This window comes from Oncorhynchus nerka, linkage group LG4, assembly GCF_034236695.1.
Source record: "Oncorhynchus nerka isolate Pitt River linkage group LG4, Oner_Uvic_2.0, whole genome shotgun sequence".
Classification (NCBI taxonomy): Eukaryota; Metazoa; Chordata; class Actinopteri; order Salmoniformes; family Salmonidae; genus Oncorhynchus; species Oncorhynchus nerka.
Window position 1 is genome coordinate 46,918,100 of NC_088399.1, and position 20,344 is coordinate 46,938,443.

The 20,344-nt window shown below is 44.8% G+C and overlaps 19 non-coding genes across 19 annotated transcripts; all 19 read right to left on the minus strand.

Annotated features, from left to right (window-relative positions):
- Positions 1–371: 371 nt before the first annotated feature.
- Positions 372–443, minus strand: trnad-guc (transfer RNA aspartic acid (anticodon GUC)). The gene has a single exon. It is a non-coding gene; the product is annotated as a tRNA-Asp (tRNA).
- A 740-nt stretch (positions 444–1,183) lies between these two features.
- Positions 1,184–1,255, minus strand: trnad-guc (transfer RNA aspartic acid (anticodon GUC)). The gene has a single exon. It is a non-coding gene; the product is annotated as a tRNA-Asp (tRNA).
- Positions 1,256–1,987: 732 nt separating this feature from the next.
- trnad-guc (transfer RNA aspartic acid (anticodon GUC)) lies at positions 1,988–2,059 on the minus strand. Its single transcript has one exon. It is a non-coding gene; the product is annotated as a tRNA-Asp (tRNA).
- Positions 2,060–2,799: 740 nt separating this feature from the next.
- Positions 2,800–2,871, minus strand: trnad-guc (transfer RNA aspartic acid (anticodon GUC)). The gene has a single exon. It is a non-coding gene; the product is annotated as a tRNA-Asp (tRNA).
- Positions 2,872–3,611: 740 nt separating this feature from the next.
- On the minus strand, positions 3,612–3,683 carry trnad-guc (transfer RNA aspartic acid (anticodon GUC)). Its single transcript has one exon. It is a non-coding gene; the product is annotated as a tRNA-Asp (tRNA).
- A 739-nt stretch (positions 3,684–4,422) lies between these two features.
- Positions 4,423–4,494, minus strand: trnad-guc (transfer RNA aspartic acid (anticodon GUC)). The gene has a single exon. It is a non-coding gene; the product is annotated as a tRNA-Asp (tRNA).
- A 739-nt stretch (positions 4,495–5,233) lies between these two features.
- On the minus strand, positions 5,234–5,305 carry trnad-guc (transfer RNA aspartic acid (anticodon GUC)). The gene has a single exon. It is a non-coding gene; the product is annotated as a tRNA-Asp (tRNA).
- Positions 5,306–6,044: 739 nt separating this feature from the next.
- On the minus strand, positions 6,045–6,116 carry trnad-guc (transfer RNA aspartic acid (anticodon GUC)). The gene has a single exon. It is a non-coding gene; the product is annotated as a tRNA-Asp (tRNA).
- Positions 6,117–6,855: 739 nt separating this feature from the next.
- trnad-guc (transfer RNA aspartic acid (anticodon GUC)) lies at positions 6,856–6,927 on the minus strand. The gene has a single exon. It is a non-coding gene; the product is annotated as a tRNA-Asp (tRNA).
- A 739-nt stretch (positions 6,928–7,666) lies between these two features.
- Positions 7,667–7,739, minus strand: trnad-guc (transfer RNA aspartic acid (anticodon GUC)). The gene has a single exon. It is a non-coding gene; the product is annotated as a tRNA-Asp (tRNA).
- A 739-nt stretch (positions 7,740–8,478) lies between these two features.
- On the minus strand, positions 8,479–8,550 carry trnad-guc (transfer RNA aspartic acid (anticodon GUC)). The gene has a single exon. It is a non-coding gene; the product is annotated as a tRNA-Asp (tRNA).
- A 740-nt stretch (positions 8,551–9,290) lies between these two features.
- trnad-guc (transfer RNA aspartic acid (anticodon GUC)) lies at positions 9,291–9,362 on the minus strand. The gene has a single exon. It is a non-coding gene; the product is annotated as a tRNA-Asp (tRNA).
- Positions 9,363–10,913: 1,551 nt separating this feature from the next.
- Positions 10,914–10,985, minus strand: trnad-guc (transfer RNA aspartic acid (anticodon GUC)). Its single transcript has one exon. It is a non-coding gene; the product is annotated as a tRNA-Asp (tRNA).
- A 738-nt stretch (positions 10,986–11,723) lies between these two features.
- On the minus strand, positions 11,724–11,795 carry trnad-guc (transfer RNA aspartic acid (anticodon GUC)). Its single transcript has one exon. It is a non-coding gene; the product is annotated as a tRNA-Asp (tRNA).
- A 2,358-nt stretch (positions 11,796–14,153) lies between these two features.
- On the minus strand, positions 14,154–14,225 carry trnad-guc (transfer RNA aspartic acid (anticodon GUC)). Its single transcript has one exon. It is a non-coding gene; the product is annotated as a tRNA-Asp (tRNA).
- Positions 14,226–14,965: 740 nt separating this feature from the next.
- On the minus strand, positions 14,966–15,037 carry trnad-guc (transfer RNA aspartic acid (anticodon GUC)). Its single transcript has one exon. It is a non-coding gene; the product is annotated as a tRNA-Asp (tRNA).
- Positions 15,038–15,777: 740 nt separating this feature from the next.
- trnad-guc (transfer RNA aspartic acid (anticodon GUC)) lies at positions 15,778–15,849 on the minus strand. Its single transcript has one exon. It is a non-coding gene; the product is annotated as a tRNA-Asp (tRNA).
- A 740-nt stretch (positions 15,850–16,589) lies between these two features.
- On the minus strand, positions 16,590–16,661 carry trnad-guc (transfer RNA aspartic acid (anticodon GUC)). Its single transcript has one exon. It is a non-coding gene; the product is annotated as a tRNA-Asp (tRNA).
- Positions 16,662–18,210: 1,549 nt separating this feature from the next.
- trnad-guc (transfer RNA aspartic acid (anticodon GUC)) lies at positions 18,211–18,282 on the minus strand. The gene has a single exon. It is a non-coding gene; the product is annotated as a tRNA-Asp (tRNA).
- Between the last annotated feature and the right edge of the window lie 2,062 nt (positions 18,283–20,344).

Below are 20,344 nucleotides of genomic sequence, written 5' to 3' on the forward strand. Positions count from 1 at the left end.
TCACCAAAGTCTACTGAGAATGAGTAAATGTCCAAACTGTAAATGAAAGCAAAGTCATATTTTTCAAGAGTCCGTTGAGAATTCGACCAAAGACCAGAGACTTCTGTTGGCCTGGCAATCTAACACAGATTTCCTCCTCAAGGGTTTGGATACTTGTCGAAATTACATGTTCAAATCTTCTTGCATTGGCCGGGAATCGAACCCGGGCCTCCCGCGTGGCAGGCGAGAATTCTACCACTGAACAACCAATGCCTTGGAAAGCTGAGTTAACCCCAAAGGCTGGAAATCGTATCATAAAGCTTTTTTCCCAAGAATATTTTCCACTTTGTGGGCTCAGCAACATTGTTCACCCTAAAAAAAAGTAGTCCTTTCTCCCCGTCGGGGAATTGAACCCCGGTCTCCCGCGTGACAGGCGGGGATACTCACCACTATACTAACGAGGAGCAGGTGGGTTGGACCTTTGAAAAAACGTGGAGCATTGGTACTAACCCTAAGTTTGGAGTGTTGGGCTTAAACCCTTCTAACAAAAATATCTGTAGAGACTGAATGGTTGGAGCTAGGAACTACTATGACCCCTTTATGGAAAGCTGAGACTCTCACAAACACGTACATGTAGTCGATTCTGCTCTATACCGCTCACAAGCCACACAATACTAGTTAGAAGGTGAGGCGTTTGTGGGAAATCCCAGGACATTGTCACAAATGCCAAACTCAAGACAGTTGTCACTGACAAGTTGGTTACTCTTTCCCATTTAACAACTAAAGCCTTGCACAAAGTAAATCACCTCACACGCTGGAAGTCTGCAATGGATTCACCAAAGTCTACTGAGAATGAGTAAATGTCCAAACTGTAAATGAAAGCAAAGTCATATTTTTCAAGAGTCCGTTGAGAATTCGACCAAAGACCAGAGACTTCTGTTGGCCTGGCAATCTAACACAGATTTCCTCCTCAAGGGTTTGGATACTTGTCGAAATTACATGTTCAAATCTTCTTGCATTGGCCGGGAATCGAACCCGGGCCTCCCGCGTGGCAGGCGAGAATTCTACCACTGAACAACCAATGCCTTGGAAAGCTGAGTTAACCCCAAAGGCTGGAAATCGTATCATAAAGCTTTTTTCCCAAGAATATTTTCCACTTTGTGGGCTCAGCAACATTGTTCACCCTAAAAAAAAGTAGTCCTTTCTCCCCGTCGGGGAATTGAACCCCGGTCTCCCGCGTGACAGGCGGGGATACTCACCACTATACTAACGAGGAGCAGGTGGGTTGGACCTTTGAAAAAACGTGGAGCATTGGTACTAACCCTAAGTTTGGAGTGTTGGGCTTAAACCCTTCTAACAAAAATATCTGTAGAGACTGAATGGTTGGAGCTAGGAACTACTATGACCCCTTTATGGAAAGCTGAGACTCTCACAAACACGTACATGTAGTCGATTCTGCTCTATACCGCTCACAAGCCACACAATACTAGTTAGAAGGTGAGGCGTTTGTGGGAAATCCCAGGACATTGTCACAAATGCCAAACTCAAGACAGTTGTCACTGACAAGTTGGTTACTCTTTCCCATTTAACAACTAAAGCCTTGCACAAAGTAAATCACCTCACACGCTGGAAGTCTGCAATGGATTCACCAAAGTCTACTGAGAATGAGTAAATGTCCAAACTGTAAATGAAAGCAAAGTCATATTTTTCAAGAGTCCGTTGAGAATTCGACCAGAGACTTCTGTTGGCCTGGCAATCTAACACAGATTTCCTCCTCAGGGGTTTGGATACTTGTCGAAATTACATGTTCAAATCTTCTTGCATTGGCCGGGAATCGAACCCGGGCCTCCCGCGTGGCAGGCGAGAATTCTACCACTGAACAACCAATGCCTTGGAAAGCTGAGTTAACCCCAAAGGCTGGAAATCGTATCATAAATTTTTTTCCCAAGAATATTTTCCACTTTGTGGGCTCAGCGACATTGTTCACCCTAAAAAAAAGTAGTCCTTTCTCCCCGTCGGGGAATTGAACCCCTGTCTCCCGCGTGACAGGCGGGGATACTCACCACTATACTAACGAGGAGCAGGTGGGTTGGACCTTTGAAAAAACGTGGAGCATTGGTACTAACCCTAAGTTTGGAGTGTTGGGCTTAAACCCTTCTAACAAAAATATCTGTAGAGACTGAATGGTTGGAGCTAGGAACTACTATGACCCCTTTATGGAAAGCTGAGACTCTCACAAACACGTACATGTAGTCGATTCTGCTCTATACCGCTCACAAGCCACACAATACTAGTTAGAAGGTGAGGCGTTTGTGGGAAATCCCAGGACATTGTCACAAATGCCAAACTCAAGACAGTTGTCACTGACAAGTTGGTTACTCTTTCCCATTTAACAACTAAAGCCTTGCACAAAGTAAATCACCTCACACGCTGGAAGTCTGCAATGGATTCACCAAAGTCTACTGAGAATGAGTAAATGTCCAAACTGTAAATGAAAGCAAAGTCATATTTTTCAAGAGTCCGTTGAGAATTCGACCAAAGACCAGAGACTTCTGTTGGCCTGGCAATCTAACACAGATTTCCTCCTCGGGGGTTTGGATACTTGTCGAAATTACATGTTCAAATCTTCTTGCATTGGCCGGGAATCGAACCCGGGCCTCCCGCGTGGCAGGCGAGAATTCTACCACTGAACAACCAATGCCTTGGAAAGCTGAGTTAACCCCAAAGGCTGGAAATCGTATCATAAAGCTTTTTTCCCAAGAATATTTTCCACTTTGTGGGCTCAGCGACATTGTTCACCCTAAAAAAAAGTAGTCCTTTCTCCCCGTCGGGGAATTGAACCCCGGTCTCCCGCGTGACAGGCGGGGATACTCACCACTATACTAACGAGGAGCAGGTGGGTTGGACCTTTGAAAAAACGTGGAGCATTGGTACTAACCCTAAGTTTGGAGTGTTGGGCTTAAACCCTTCTAACAAAAATATCTGTAGAGACTGAATGGTTGGAGCTAGGAACTACTATGACCCCTTTATGGAAAGCTGAGACTCTCACAAACACGTACATGTAGTCGATTCTGCTCTATACCGCTCACAAGCCACACAATACTAGTTAGAAGGTGAGGCGTTTGTGGGAAATCCCAGGACATTGTCACAAATGCCAAACTCAAGACAGTTGTCACTGACAAGTTGGTTACTCTTTCCCATTTAACAACTAAAGCCTTGCACAAAGTAAATCACCTCACACGCTGGAAGTCTGCAATGGATTCACCAAAGTCTACTGAGAATGAGTAAATGTCCAAACTGTAAATGAAAGCAAAGTCATATTTTTCAAGAGTCCGTTGAGAATTCGACCAAAGACCAGAGACTTCTGTTGGCCTGGCAATCTAACACAGATTTCCTCCTCAAGGGTTTGGATACTTGTCGAAATTACATGTTCAAATCTTCTTGCATTGGCCGGGAATCGAACCCGGGCCTCCCGCGTGGCAGGCGAGAATTCTACCACTGAACAACCAATGCCTTGGAAAGCTGAGTTAACCCCAAAGGCTGGAAATCGTATCATAAAGCTTTTTTCCCAAGAATATTTTCCACTTTGTGGGCTCAGCAACATTGTTCACCCTAAAAAAAAGTAGTCCTTTCTCCCCGTCGGGGAATTGAACCCCGGTCTCCCGCGTGACAGGCGGGGATACTCACCACTATACTAACGAGGAGCAGGTGGGTTGGACCTTTGAAAAAACGTGGAGCATTGGTACTAACCCTAAGTTTGGAGTGTTGGGCTTAAACCCTTCTAACAAAAATATCTGTAGAGACTGAATGGTTGGAGCTAGGAACTACTATGACCCCTTTATGGAAAGCTGAGACTCTCACAAACACGTACATGTAGTCGATTCTGCTCTATACCGCTCACAAGCCACACAATACTAGTTAGAAGGTGAGGCGTTTGTGGGAAATCCCAGGACATTGTCACAAATGCCAAACTCAAGACAGTTGTCACTGACAAGTTGGTTACTCTTTCCCATTTAACAACTAAAGCCTTGCACAAAGTAAATCACCTCACACGCTGGAAGTCTGCAATGGATTCACCAAAGTCTACTGAGAATGAGTAAATGTCCAAACTGTAAATGAAAGCAAAGTCATATTTTTCAAGAGTCCGTTGAGAATTCGACCAAAGACCAGAGACTTCTGTTGGCCTGGCAATCTAACACAGATTTCCTCCTCAAGGGTTTGGATACTTGTCGAAATTACATGTTCAAATCTTCTTGCATTGGCCGGGAATCGAACCCGGGCCTCCCGCGTGGCAGGCGAGAATTCTACCACTGAACAACCAATGCCTTGGAAAGCTGAGTTAACCCCAAAGGCTGGAAATCGTATCATAAATTTTTTTCCCAAGAATATTTTCCACTTTGTGGGCTCAGCAACATTGTTCACCCTAAAAAAAAGTAGTCCTTTCTCCCCGTCGGGGAATTGAACCCCGGTCTCCCGCGTGACAGGCGGGGATACTCACCACTATACTAACGAGGAGCAGGTGGGTTGGACCTTTGAAAAAACGTGGAGCATTGGTACTAACCCTAAGTTTGGAGTGTTGGGCTTAAACCCTTCTAACAAAAATATCTGTAGAGACTGAATGGTTGGAGCTAGGAACTACTATGACCCCTTTATGGAAAGCTGAGACTCTCACAAACACGTACATGTAGTCGATTCTGCTCTATACCGCTCACAAGCCACACAATACTAGTTAGAAGGTGAGGCGTTTGTGGGAAATCCCAGGACATTGTCACAAATGCCAAACTCAAGACAGTTGTCACTGACAAGTTGGTTACTCTTTCCCATTTAACAACTAAAGCCTTGCACAAAGTAAATCACCTCACACGCTGGAAGTCTGCAATGGATTCACCAAAGTCTACTGAGAATGAGTAAATGTCCAAACTGTAAATGAAAGCAAAGTCATATTTTTCAAGAGTCCGTTGAGAATTCGACCAAAGACCAGAGACTTCTGTTGGCCTGGCAATCTAACACAGATTTCCTCCTCAAGGGTTTGGATACTTGTCGAAATTACATGTTCAAATCTTCTTGCATTGGCCGGGAATCGAACCCGGGCCTCCCGCGTGGCAGGCGAGAATTCTACCACTGAACAACCAATGCCTTGGAAAGCTGAGTTAACCCCAAAGGCTGGAAATCGTATCATAAAGCTTTTTTCCCAAGAATATTTTCCACTTTGTGGGCTCAGCAACATTGTTCACCCTAAAAAAAGTAGTCCTTTCTCCCCGTCGGGGAATTGAACCCCGGTCTCCCGCGTGACAGGCGGGGATACTCACCACTATACTAACGAGGAGCAGGTGGGTTGGACCTTTGAAAAAACGTGGAGCATTGGTACTAACCCTAAGTTTGGAGTGTTGGGCTTAAACCCTTCTAACAAAAATATCTGTAGAGACTGAATGGTTGGAGCTAGGAACTACTATGACCCCTTTATGGAAAGCTGAGACTCTCACAAACACGTACATGTAGTCGATTCTGCTCTATACCGCTCACAAGCCACACAATACTAGTTAGAAGGTGAGGCGTTTGTGGGAAATCCCAGGACATTGTCACAAATGCCAAACTCAAGACAGTTGTCACTGACAAGTTGGTTACTCTTTCCCATTTAACAACTAAAGCCTTGCACAAAGTAAATCACCTCACACGCTGGAAGTCTGCAATGGATTCACCAAAGTCTACTGAGAATGAGTAAATGTCCAAACTGTAAATGAAAGCAAAGTCATATTTTTCAAGAGTCCGTTGAGAATTCGACCAAAGACCAGAGACTTCTGTTGGCCTGGCAATCTAACACAGATTTCCTCCTCAAGGGTTTGGATACTTGTCGAAATTACATGTTCAAATCTTCTTGCATTGGCCGGGAATCGAACCCGGGCCTCCCGCGTGGCAGGCGAGAATTCTACCACTGAACAACCAATGCCTTGGAAAGCTGAGTTAACCCCAAAGGCTGGAAATCGTATCATAAAGCTTTTTTCCCAAGAATATTTTCCACTTTGTGGGCTCAGCAACATTGTTCACCCTAAAAAAAGTAGTCCTTTCTCCCCGTCGGGGAATTGAACCCCGGTCTCCCGCGTGACAGGCGGGGATACTCACCACTATACTAACGAGGAGCAGGTGGGTTGGACCTTTGAAAAAACGTGGAGCATTGGTACTAACCCTAAGTTTGGAGTGTTGGGCTTAAACCCTTCTAACAAAAATATCTGTAGAGACTGAATGGTTGGAGCTAGGAACTACTATGACCCCTTTATGGAAAGCTGAGACTCTCACAAACACGTACATGTAGTCGATTCTGCTCTATACCGCTCACAAGCCACACAATACTAGTTAGAAGGTGAGGCGTTTGTGGGAAATCCCAGGACATTGTCACAAATGCCAAACTCAAGACAGTTGTCACTGACAAGTTGGTTACTCTTTCCCATTTAACAACTAAAGCCTTGCACAAAGTAAATCACCTCACACGCTGGAAGTCTGCAATGGATTCACCAAAGTCTACTGAGAATGAGTAAATGTCCAAACTGTAAATGAAAGCAAAGTCATATTTTTCAAGAGTCCGTTGAGAATTCGACCAAAGACCAGAGACTTCTGTTGGCCTGGCAATCTAACACAGATTTCCTCCTCAAGGGTTTGGATACTTGTCGAAATTACATGTTCAAATCTTCTTGCATTGGCCGGGAATCGAACCCGGGCCTCCCGCGTGGCAGGCGAGAATTCTACCACTGAACAACCAATGCCTTGGAAAGCTGAGTTAACCCCAAAGGCTGGAAATCGTATCATAAAGCTTTTTCCCAAGAATATTTTCCACTTTGTGGGCTCACGCACATTGTTCACCCTAAAAAAAAGTAGTCCTTTCTCCCCGTCGGGGAATTGAACCCCGGTCTCCCGCGTGACAGGCGGGGATACTCACCACTATACTAACGAGGAGCAGGTGGGTTGGACCTTTGAAAAAACGTGGAGCATTGGTACTAACCCTAAGTTTGGAGTGTTGGGCTTAAACCCTTCTAACAAAAATATCTGTAGAGACTGAATGGTTGGAGCTAGGAACTACTATGACCCCTTTATGGAAAGCTGAGACTCTCACAAACACGTACATGTAGTCGATTCTGCTCTATACCGCTCACAAGCCACACAATACTAGTTAGAAGGTGAGGCGTTTGTGGGAAATCCCAGGACATTGTCACAAATGCCAAACTCAAGACAGTTGTCACTGACAAGTTGGTTACTCTTTCCCATTTAACAACTAAAGCCTTGCACAAAGTAAATCACCTCACACGCTGGAAGTCTGCAATGGATTCACCAAAGTCTACTGAGAATGAGTAAATGTCCAAACTGTAAATGAAAGCAAAGTCATATTTTTCAAGAGTCCGTTGAGAATTCGACCAAAGACCAGAGACTTCTGTTGGCCTGGCAATCTAACACAGATTTCCTCCTCAAGGGTTTGGATACTTGTCGAAATTACATGTTCAAATCTTCTTGCATTGGCCGGGAATCGAACCCGGGCCTCCCGCGTGGCAGGCGAGAATTCTACCACTGAACAACCAATGCCTTGGAAAGCTGAGTTAACCCCAAAGGCTGGAAATCGTATCATAAATTTTTTTCCCAAGAATATTTTCCACTTTGTGGGCTCAGCAACATTGTTCACCCTAAAAAAAAGTAGTCCTTTCTCCCCGTCGGGGAATTGAACCCCGGTCTCCCGCGTGACAGGCGGGGGATACTCACCACTATACTAACGAGGAGCAGGTGGGTTGGACCTTTGAAAAAACGTGGAGCATTGGTACTAACCCTAAGTTTGGAGTGTTGGGCTTAAACCCTTCTAACAAAAATATCTGTAGAGACTGAATGGTTGGAGCTAGGAACTACTATGACCCCTTTATGGAAAGCTGAGACTCTCACAAACACGTACATGTAGTCGATTCTGCTCTATACCGCTCACAAGCCACACAATACTAGTTAGAAGGTGAGGCGTTTGTGGGAAATCCCAGGACATTGTCACAAATGCCAAACTCAAGACAGTTGTCACTGACAAGTTGGTTACTCTTTCCCATTTAACAACTAAAGCCTTGCACAAAGTAAATCACCTCACACGCTGGAAGTCTGCAATGGATTCACCAAAGTCTACTGAGAATGAGTAAATGTCCAAACTGTAAATGAAAGCAAAGTCATATTTTTCAAGAGTCCGTTGAGAATTCGACCAAAGACCAGAGACTTCTGTTGGCCTGGCAATCTAACACAGATTTCCTCCTCAAGGGTTTGGATACTTGTCGAAATTACATGTTCAAATCTTCTTGCATTGGCCGGGAATCGAACCCGGGCCTCCCGCGTGGCAGGCGAGAATTCTACCACTGAACAACCAATGCCTTGGAAAGCTGAGTTAACCCCAAAGGCTGGAAATCGTATCATAAATTTTTTTCCCAAGAATATTTTCCACTTTGTGGGCTCAGCAACATTGTTCACCCTAAAAAAAAGTAGTCCTTTCTCCCCGTCGGGGAATTGAACCCCGGTCTCCCGCGTGACAGGCGGGGATACTCACCACTATACTAACGAGGAGCAGGTGGGTTGGACCTTTGAAAAAACGTGGAGCATTGGTACTAACCCTAAGTTTGGAGTGTTGGGCTTAAACCCTTCTAACAAAAATATCTGTAGAGACTGAATGGTTGGAGCTAGGAACTACTATGACCCCTTTATGGAAAGCTGAGACTCTCACAAACACGTACATGTAGTCGATTCTGCTCTATACCGCTCACAAGCCACACAATACTAGTTAGAAGGTGAGGCGTTTGTGGGAAATCCCAGGACATTGTCACAAATGCCAAACTCAAGACAGTTGTCACTGACAAGTTGGTTACTCTTTCCCATTTAACAACTAAAGCCTTGCACAAAGTAAATCACCTCACACGCTGGAAGTCTGCAATGGATTCACCAAAGTCTACTGAGAATGAGTAAATGTCCAAACTGTAAATGAAAGCAAAGTCATATTTTTCAAGAGTCCGTTGAGAATTCGACCAAAGACCAGAGACTTCTGTTGGCCTGGCAATCTAACACAGATTTCCTCCTCAAGGGTTTGGATACTTGTCGAAATTACATGTTCAAATCTTCTTGCATTGGCCGGGAATCGAACCCGGGCCTCCCGCGTGGCAGGCGAGAATTCTACCACTGAACAACCAATGCCTTGGAAAGCTGAGTTAACCCCAAAGGCTGGAAATCGTATCATAAAGCTTTTTTCCCAAGAATATTTTCCACTTTGTGGGCTCAGCAACATTGTTCACCCTAAAAAAAAGTAGTCCTTTCTCCCCGTCGGGGAATTGAACCCCGGTCTCCCGCGTGACAGGCGGGGATACTCACCACTATACTAACGAGGAGCAGGTGGGTTGGACCTTTGAAAAAACGTGGAGCATTGGTACTAACCCTAAGTTTGGAGTGTTGGGCTTAAACCCTTCTAACAAAAATATCTGTAGAGACTGAATGGTTGGAGCTAGGAACTACTATGACCCCTTTATGGAAAGCTGAGACTCTCACAAACACGTACATGTAGTCGATTCTGCTCTATACCGCTCACAAGCCACACAATACTAGTTAGAAGGTGAGGCGTTTGTGGGAAATCCCAGGACATTGTCACAAATGCCAAACTCAAGACAGTTGTCACTGACAAGTTGGTTACTCTTTCCCATTTAACAACTAAAGCCTTGCACAAAGTAAATCACCTCACACGCTGGAAGTCTGCAATGGATTCACCAAAGTCTACTGAGAATGAGTAAATGTCCAAACTGTAAATGAAAGCAAAGTCATATTTTTCAAGAGTCCGTTGAGAATTCGACCAAAGACCAGAGACTTCTGTTGGCCTGGCAATCTAACACAGATTTCCTCCTCAAGGGTTTGGATACTTGTCGAAATTACATGTTCAAATCTTCTTGCATTGGCCGGGAATCGAACCCGGGCCTCCCGCGTGGCAGGCGAGAATTCTACCACTGAACAACCAATGCCTTGGAAAGCTGAGTTAACCCCAAAGGCTGGAAATCGTATCATAAAGCTTTTTTCCCAAGAATATTTTCCACTTTGTGGGCTCAGCAACATTGTTCACCCTAAAAAAAAGTAGTCCTTTCTCCCCGTCGGGAATTGAACCCCGGTCTCCCGCGTGACAGGCGGGGATACTCACCACTATACTAACGAGGAGCAGGTGGGTTGGACCTTTGAAAAAACGTGGAGCATTGGTACTAACCCTAAGTTTGGAGTGTTGGGCTTAAACCCTTCTAACAAAAATATCTGTAGAGACTGAATGGTTGGAGCTAGGAACTACTATGACCCCTTTATGGAAAGCTGAGACTCTCACAAACACGTACATGTAGTCGATTCTGCTCTATACCGCTCACAAGCCACACAATACTAGTTAGAAGGTGAGGCGTTTGTGGGAAATCCCAGGACATTGTCACAAATGCCAAACTCAAGACAGTTGTCACTGACAAGTTGGTTACTCTTTCCCATTTAACAACTAAAGCCTTGCACAAAGTAAATCACCTCACACGCTGGAAGTCTGCAATGGATTCACCAAAGTCTACTGAGAATGAGTAAATGTCCAAACTGTAAATGAAAGCAAAGTCATATTTTTCAAGAGTCCGTTGAGAATTCGACCAAAGACCAGAGACTTCTGTTGGCCTGGCAATCTAACACAGATTTCCTCCTCAAGGGTTTGGATACTTGTCGAAATTACATGTTCAAATCTTCTTGCATTGGCCGGGAATCGAACCCGGGCCTCCCGCGTGGCAGGCGAGAATTCTACCACTGAACAACCAATGCCTTGGAAAGCTGAGTTAACCCCAAAGGCTGGAAATCGTATCATAAAGCTTTTTTCCCAAGAATATTTTCCACTTTGTGGGCTCAGCAACATTGTTCACCCTAAAAAAAAGTAGTCCTTTCTCCCCGTCGGGGAATTGAACCCCGGTCTCCCGCGTGACAGGCGGGGATACTCACCACTATACTAACGAGGAGCAGGTGGGTTGGACCTTTGAAAAAACGTGGAGCATTGGTACTAACCCTAAGTTTGGAGTGTTGGGCTTAAACCCTTCTAACAAAAATATCTGTAGAGACTGAATGGTTGGAGCTAGGAACTACTATGACCCCTTTATGGAAAGCTGAGACTCTCACAAACACGTACATGTAGTCGATTCTGCTCTATACCGCTCACAAGCCACACAATACTAGTTAGAAGGTGAGGCGTTTGTGGGAAATCCCAGGACATTGTCACAAATGCCAAACTCAAGACAGTTGTCACTGACAAGTTGGTTACTCTTTCCCATTTAACAACTAAAGCCTTGCACAAAGTAAATCACCTCACACGCTGGAAGTCTGCAATGGATTCACCAAAGTCTACTGAGAATGAGTAAATGTCCAAACTGTAAATGAAAGCAAAGTCATATTTTTCAAGAGTCCGTTGAGAATTCGACCAAAGACCAGAGACTTCTGTTGGCCTGGCAATCTAACACAGATTTCCTCCTCAAGGGTTTGGATACTTGTCGAAATTACATGTTCAAATCTTCTTGCATTGGCCGGGAATCGAACCCGGGCCTCCCGCGTGGCAGGCGAGAATTCTACCACTGAACAACCAATGCCTTGGAAAGCTGAGTTAACCCCAAAGGCTGGAAATCGTATCATAAAGCTTTTTTCCCAAGAATATTTTCCACTTTGTGGGCTCAGCAACATTGTTCACCCTAAAAAAGTAGTCCTTTCTCCCCGTCGGGGAATTGAACCCCGGTCTCCCGCGTGACAGGCGGGGATACTCACCACTATACTAACGAGGAGCAGGTGGGTTGGACCTTTGAAAAAACGTGGAGCATTGGTACTAACCCTAAGTTTGGAGTGTTGGGCTTAAACCCTTCTAACAAAAATATCTGTAGAGACTGAATGGTTGGAGCTAGGAACTACTATGACCCCTTTATGGAAAGCTGAGACTCTCACAAACACGTACATGTAGTCGATTCTGCTCTATACCGCTCACAAGCCACACAATACTAGTTAGAAGGTGAGGCGTTTGTGGGAAATCCCAGGACATTGTCACAAATGCCAAACTCAAGACAGTTGTCACTGACAAGTTGGTTACTCTTTCCCATTTAACAACTAAAGCCTTGCACAAAGTAAATCACCTCACACGCTGGAAGTCTGCAATGGATTCACCAAAGTCTACTGAGAATGAGTAAATGTCCAAACTGTAAATGAAAGCAAAGTCATATTTTTCAAGAGTCCGTTGAGAATTCGACCAAAGACCAGAGACTTCTGTTGGCCTGGCAATCTAACACAGATTTCCTCCTCAAGGGTTTGGATACTTGTCGAAATTACATGTTCAAATCTTCTTGCATTGGCCGGGAATCGAACCCGGGCCTCCCGCGTGGCAGGCGAGAATTCTACCACTGAACAACCAATGCCTTGGAAAGCTGAGTTAACCCCAAAGGCTGGAAATCGTATCATAAAGCTTTTTCCCAAGAATATTTTCCACTTTGTGGGCTCAGCAACATTGTTCACCCTAAAAAAAGTAGTCCTTTCTCCCCGTCGGGAATTGAACCCCGGTCTCCCGCGTGACAGGCGGGGATACTCACCACTATACTAACGAGGAGCAGGTGGGTTGGACCTTTGAAAAAACGTGGAGCATTGGTACTAACCCTAAGTTTGGAGTGTTGGGCTTAAACCCTTCTAACAAAAATATCTGTAGAGACTGAATGGTTGGAGCTAGGAACTACTATGACCCCTTTATGGAAAGCTGAGACTCTCACAAACACGTACATGTAGTCGATTCTGCTCTATACCGCTCACAAGCCACACAATACTAGTTAGAAGGTGAGGCGTTTGTGGGAAATCCCAGGACATTGTCACAAATGCCAAACTCAAGACAGTTGTCACTGACAAGTTGGTTACTTTCCCATTTAACAACTAAAGCCTTGCACAAAGTAAATCACCTCACACGCTGGAAGTCTGCAATGGATTCACCAAAGTCTACTGAGAATGAGTAAATGTCCAAACTGTAAATGAAAGCAAAGTCATATTTTTCAAGAGTCCGTTGAGAATTCGACCAAAGACCAGAGACTTCTGTTGGCCTGGCAATCTAACACAGATTTCCTCCTCAAGGGTTTGGATACTTGTCGAAATTACATGTTCAAATCTTCTTGCATTGGCCGGGAATCGAACCCGGGCCTCCCGCGTGGCAGGCGAGAATTCTACCACTGAACAACCAATGCCTTGGAAAGCTGAGTTAACCCCAAAGGCTGGAAATCGTATCATAAAGCTTTTTTCCCAAGAATATTTTCCACTTTGTGGGCTCAGCAACATTGTTCACCCTAAAAAAAAGTAGTCCTTTCTCCCCGTCGGGAATTGAACCCCGGTCTCCCGCGTGACAGGCGGGGATACTCACCACTATACTAACGAGGAGCAGGTGGGTTGGACCTTTGAAAAAACGTGGAGCATTGGTACTAACCCTAAGTTTGGAGTGTTGGGCTTAAACCCTTCTAACAAAAATATCTGTAGAGACTGAATGGTTGGAGCTAGGAACTACTATGACCCCTTTATGGAAAGCTGAGACTCTCACAAACACGTACATGTAGTCGATTCTGCTCTATACCGCTCACAAGCCACACAATACTAGTTAGAAGGTGAGGCGTTTGTGGGAAATCCCAGGACATTGTCACAAATGCCAAACTCAAGACAGTTGTCACTGACAAGTTGGTTACTCTTTCCCATTTAACAACTAAAGCCTTGCACAAAGTAAATCACCTCACACGCTGGAAGTCTGCAATGGATTCACCAAAGTCTACTGAGAATGAGTAAATGTCCAAACTGTAAATGAAAGCAAAGTCATATTTTTCAAGAGTCCGTTGAGAATTCGACCAAAGACCAGAGACTTCTGTTGGCCTGGCAATCTAACACAGATTTCCTCCTCAAGGGTTTGGATACTTGTCGAAATTACATGTTCAAATCTTCTTGCATTGGCCGGGAATCGAACCCGGGCCTCCCGCGTGGCAGGCGAGAATTCTACCACTGAACAACCAATGCCTTGGAAAGCTGAGTTAACCCCAAAGGCTGGAAATCGTATCATAAAGCTTTTTTCCCAAGAATATTTTCCACTTTGTGGGCTCAGCAACATTGTTCACCCTAAAAAAAAGTAGTCCTTTCTCCCCGTCGGGGAATTGAACCCCGGTCTCCCGCGTGACAGGCGGGGATACTCACCACTATACTAACGAGGAGCAGGTGGGTTGGACCTTTGAAAAAACGTGGAGCATTGGTACTAACCCTAAGTTTGGAGTGTTGGGCTTAAACCCTTCTAACAAAAATATCTGTAGAGACTGAATGGTTGGAGCTAGGAACTACTATGACCCCTTTATGGAAAGCTGAGACTCTCACAAACACGTACATGTAGTCGATTCTGCTCTATACCGCTCACAAGCCACACAATACTAGTTAGAAGGTGAGGCGTTTGTGGGAAATCCCAGGACATTGTCACAAATGCCAAACTCAAGACAGTTGTCACTGACAAGTTGGTTACTCTTTCCCATTTAACAACTAAAGCCTTGCACAAAGTAAATCACCTCACACGCTGGAAGTCTGCAATGGATTCACCAAAGTCTACTGAGAATGAGTAAATGTCCAAACTGTAAATGAAAGCAAAGTCATATTTTTCAAGAGTCCGTTGAGAATTCGACCAAAGACCAGAGACTTCTGTTGGCCTGGCAATCTAACACAGATTTCCTCCTCAAGGGTTTGGATACTTGTCGAAATTACATGTTCAAATCTTCTTGCATTGGCCGGGAATCGAACCCGGGCCTCCCGCGTGGCAGGCGAGAATTCTACCACTGAACAACCAATGCCTTGGAAAGCTGAGTTAACCCCAAAGGCTGGAAATCGTATCATAAAGCTTTTTTCCCAAGAATATTTTCCACTTTGTGGGCTCAGCAACATTGTTCACCCTAAAAAAAAGTAGTCCTTTCTCCCCGTCGGGGAATTGAACCCCGGTCTCCCGCGTGACAGGCGGGGATACTCACCACTATACTAACGAGGAGCAGGTGGGTTGGACCTTTGAAAAAACGTGGAGCATTGGTACTAACCCTAAGTTTGGAGTGTTGGGCTTAAACCCTTCTAACAAAAATATCTGTAGAGACTGAATGGTTGGAGCTAGGAACTACTATGACCCCTTTATGGAAAGCTGAGACTCTCACAAACACGTACATGTAGTCGATTCTGCTCTATACCGCTCACAAGCCACACAATACTAGTTAGAAGGTGAGGCGTTTGTGGGAAATCCCAGGACATTGTCACAAATGCCAAACTCAAGACAGTTGTCACTGACAAGTTGGTTACTCTTTCCCATTTAACAACTAAAGCCTTGCACAAAGTAAATCACCTCACACGCTGGAAGTCTGCAATGGATTCACCAAAGTCTACTGAGAATGAGTAAATGTCCAAACTGTAAATGAAAGCAAAGTCATATTTTTCAAGAGTCCGTTGAGAATTCGACCAAAGACCAGAGACTTCTGTTGGCCTGGCAATCTAACACAGATTTCCTCCTCAAGGGTTTGGATACTTGTCGAAATTACATGTTCAAATCTTCTTGCATTGGCCGGGAATCGAACCCGGGCCTCCCGCGTGGCAGGCGAGAATTCTACCACTGAACAACCAATGCCTTGGAAAGCTGAGTTAACCCCAAAGGCTGGAAATCGTATCATAAAGCTTTTTTCCCAAGAATATTTTCCACTTTGTGGGCTCAGCAACATTGTTCACCCTAAAAAAAAGTAGTCCTTTCTCCCCGTCGGGGAATTGAACCCCGGTCTCCCGCGTGACAGGCGGGGATACTCACCACTATACTAACGAGGAGCAGGTGGGTTGGACCTTTGAAAAACGTGGAGCATTGGTACTAACCCTAAGTTTGGAGTGTTGGGCTTAAACCCTTCTAACAAAAATATCTGTAGAGACTGAATGGTTGGAGCTAGGAACTACTATGACCCCTTTATGGAAAGCTGAGACTCTCACAAACACGTACATGTAGTCGATTCTGCTCTATACCGCTCACAAGCCACACAATACTAGTTAGAAGGTGAGGCGTTTGTGGGAAATCCCAGGACATTGTCACAAATGCCAAACTCAAGACAGTTGTCACTGACAAGTTGGTTACTCTTTCCCATTTAACAACTAAAGCCTTGCACAAAGTAAATCACCTCACACGCTGGAAGTCTGCAATGGATTCACCAAAGTCTACTGAGAATGAGTAAATGTCCAAACTGTAAATGAAAGCAAAGTCATATTTTTCAAGAGTCCGTTGAGAATTCGACCAAAGACCAGAGACTTCTGTTGGCCTGGCAATCTAACACAGATTTCCTCCTCAAGGGTTTGGATACTTGTCGAAATTACATGTTCAAATCTTCTTGCATTGGCCGGGAATCGAACCCGGGCCTCCCGCGTGGCAGGCGAGAATTCTACCACTGAACAACCAATGCCTTGGAAAGCTGAGTTAACCCCAAAGGCTGGAAATCGTATCATAAAGCTTTTTTCCCAAGAATATTTTCCACTTTGTGGGCTCAGCAACATTGTTCACCCTAAAAAAAAAGTAGTCCTTTCTCCCCGTCGGGGAATTGAACCCCGGTCTCCCGCGTGACAGGCGGGGATACTCACCACTATACTAACGAGGAGCAGGTGGGTTGGACCTTTGAAAAAACGTGGAGCATTGGTACTAACCCTAAGTTTGGAGTGTTGGGCTTAAACCCTTCTAACAAAAATATCTGTAGAGACTGAATGGTTGGAGCTAGGAACTACTATGACCCCTTTATGGAAAGCTGAGACTCTCACAAACACGTACATGTAGTCGATTCTGCTCTATACCGCTCACAAGCCACACAATACTAGTTAGAAGGTGAGGCGTTTGTGGGAAATCCCAGGACATTGTCACAAATGCCAAACTCAAGACAGTTGTCACTGACAAGTTGGTTACTCTTTCCCATTTAACAACTAAAGCCTTGCACAAAGTAAATCACCTCACACGCTGGAAGTCTGCAATGGATTCACCAAAGTCTACTGAGAATGAGTAAATGTCCAAACTGTAAATGAAAGCAAAGTCATATTTTTCAAGAGTCCGTTGAGAATTCGACCAAAGACCAGAGACTTCTGTTGGCCTGGCAATCTAACACAGATTTCCTCCTCAAGGGTTTGGATACTTGTCGAAATTACATGTTCAAATCTTCTTGCATTGGCCGGGAATCGAACCCGGGCCTCCCGCGTGGCAGGCGAGAATTCTACCACTGAACAACCAATGCCTTGGAAAGCTGAGTTAACCCCAAAGGCTGGAAATCGTATCATAAAGCTTTTTTCCCAAGAATATTTTCCACTTTGTGGGCTCAGCAACATTGTTCACCCTAAAAAAAGTAGTCCTTTCTCCCCGTCGGGAATTGAACCCCGGTCTCCCGCGTGACAGGCGGGGATACTCACCACTATACTAACGAGGAGCAGGTGGGTTGGACCTTTGAAAAACGTGGAGCATTGGTACTAACCCTAAGTTTGGAGTGTTGGGCTTAAACCCTTCTAACAAAAATATCTGTAGAGACTGAATGGTTGGAGCTAGGAACTACTATGACCCCTTTATGGAAAGCTGAGACTCTCACAAACACGTACATGTAGTCGATTCTGCTCTATACCGCTCACAAGCCACACAATACTAGTTAGAAGGTGAGGCGTTTGTGGGAAATCCCAGGACATTGTCACAAATGCCAAACTCAAGACAGTTGTCACTGACAAGTTGGTTACTCTTTCCCATTTAACAACTAAAGCCTTGCACAAAGTAAATCACCTCACACGCTGGAAGTCTGCAATGGATTCACCAAAGTCTACTGAGAATGAGTAAATGTCCAAACTGTAAATGAAAGCAAAGTCATATTTTTTCAAGAGTCCGTTGAGAATTCGACCAAAGACCAGAGACTTCTGTTGGCCTGGCAATCTAACACAGATTTCCTCCTCAAGGGTTTGGATACTTGTCGAAATTACATGTTCAAATCTTCTTGCATTGGCCGGGAATCGAACCCGGGCCTCCCGCGTGGCAGGCGAGAATTCTACCACTGAACAACCAATGCCTTGGAAAGCTGAGTTAACCCCAAAGGCTGGAAATCGTATCATAAATTTTTTTCCCAAGAATATTTTCCACTTTGTGGGCTCAGCAACATTGTTCACCCTAAAAAAAAGTAGTCCTTTCTCCCCGTCGGGGAATTGAACCCCGGTCTCCCGCGTGACAGGCGGGGATACTCACCACTATACTAACGAGGAGCAGGTGGGTTGGACCTTTGAAAAAACGTGGAGCATTGGTACTAACCCTAAGTTTGGAGTGTTGGGCTTAAACCCTTCTAACAAAAATATCTGTAGAGACTGAATGGTTGGAGCTAGGAACTACTATGACCCCTTTATGGAAAGCTGAGACTCTCACAAACACGTACATGTAGTCGATTCTGCTCTATACCGCTCACAAGCCACACAATACTAGTTAGAAGGTGAGGCGTTTGTGGGAAATCCCAGGACATTGTCACAAATGCCAAACTCAAGACAGTTGTCACTGACAAGTTGGTTACTCTTTCCCATTTAACAACTAAAGCCTTGCACAAAGTAAATCACCTCACACGCTGGAAGTCTGCAATGGATTCACCAAAGTCTACTGAGAATGAGTAAATGTCCAAACTGTAAATGAAAGCAAAGTCATATTTTTCAAGAGTCCGTTGAGAATTCGACCAAAGACCAGAGACTTCTGTTGGCCTGGCAATCTAACACAGATTTCCTCCTCAAGGGTTTGGATACTTGTCGAAATTACATGTTCAAATCTTCTTGCATTGGCCGGGAATCGAACCCGGGCCTCCCGCGTGGCAGGCGAGAATTCTACCACTGAACAACCAATGCCTTGGAAAGCTGAGTTAACCCCAAAGGCTGGAAATCGTATCATAAAGCTTTTTTCCCAAGAATATTTTCCACTTTGTGGGCTCAGCAACATTGTTCACCCTAAAAAAAAGTAGTCCTTTCTCCCCGTCGGGAATTGAACCCCGGTCTCCCGCGTGACAGGCGGGGATACTCACCACTATACTAACGAGGAGCAGGTGGGTTGGACCTTTGAAAAAACGTGGAGCATTGGTACTAACCCTAAGTTTGGAGTGTTGGGCTTAAACCCTTCTAACAAAAATATCTGTAGAGACTGAATGGTTGGAGCTAGGAACTACTATGACCCCTTTATGGAAAGCTGAGACTCTCACAAACACGTACATGTAGTCGATTCTGCTCTATACCGCTCACAAGCCACACAATACTAGTTAGAAGGTGAGGCGTTTGTGGGAAATCCCAGGACATTGTCACAAATGCCAAACTCAAGACAGTTGTCACTGACAAGTTGGTTACTCTTTCCCATTTAACAACTAAAGCCTTGCACAAAGTAAATCACCTCACACGCTGGAAGTCTGCAATGGATTCACCAAAGTCTACTGAGAATGAGTAAATGTCCAAACTGTAAATGAAAGCAAAGTCATATTTTTCAAGAGTCCGTTGAGAATTCGACCAAAGACCAGAGACTTCTGTTGGCCTGGCAATCTAACACAGATTTCCTCCTCAAGGGTTTGGATACTTGTCGAAATTACATGTTCAAATCTTCTTGCATTGGCCGGGAATCGAACCCGGGCCTCCCGCGTGGCAGGCGAGAATTCTACCACTGAACAACCAATGCCTTGGAAAGCTGAGTTAACCCCAAAGGCTGGAAATCGTATCATAAATTTTTTTCCCAAGAATATTTTCCACTTTGTGGGCTCAGCAACATTGTTCACCCTAAAAAAAAGTAGTCCTTTCTCCCCGTCGGGAATTGAACCCCGGTCTCCCGCGTGACAGGCGGGGATACTCACCACTATACTAACGAGGAGCAGGTGGGTTGGACCTTTGAAAAAACGTGGAGCATTGGTACTAACCCTAAGTTTGGAGTGTTGGGCTTAAACCCTTCTAACAAAAATATCTGTAGAGACTGAATGGTTGGAGCTAGGAACTACTATGACCCCTTTATGGAAAGCTGAGACTCTCACAAACACGTACATGTAGTCGATTCTGCTCTATACCGCTCACAAGCCACACAATACTAGTTAGAAGGTGAGGCGTTTGTGGGAAATCCCAGGACATTGTCACAAATGCCAAACTCAAGACAGTTGTCACTGACAAGTTGGTTACTCTTTCCCATTTAACAACTAAAGCCTTGCACAAAGTAAATCACCTCACACGCTGGAAGTCTGCAATGGATTCACCAAAGTCTACTGAGAATGAGTAAATGTCCAAACTGTAAATGAAAGCAAAGTCATATTTTTCAAGAGTC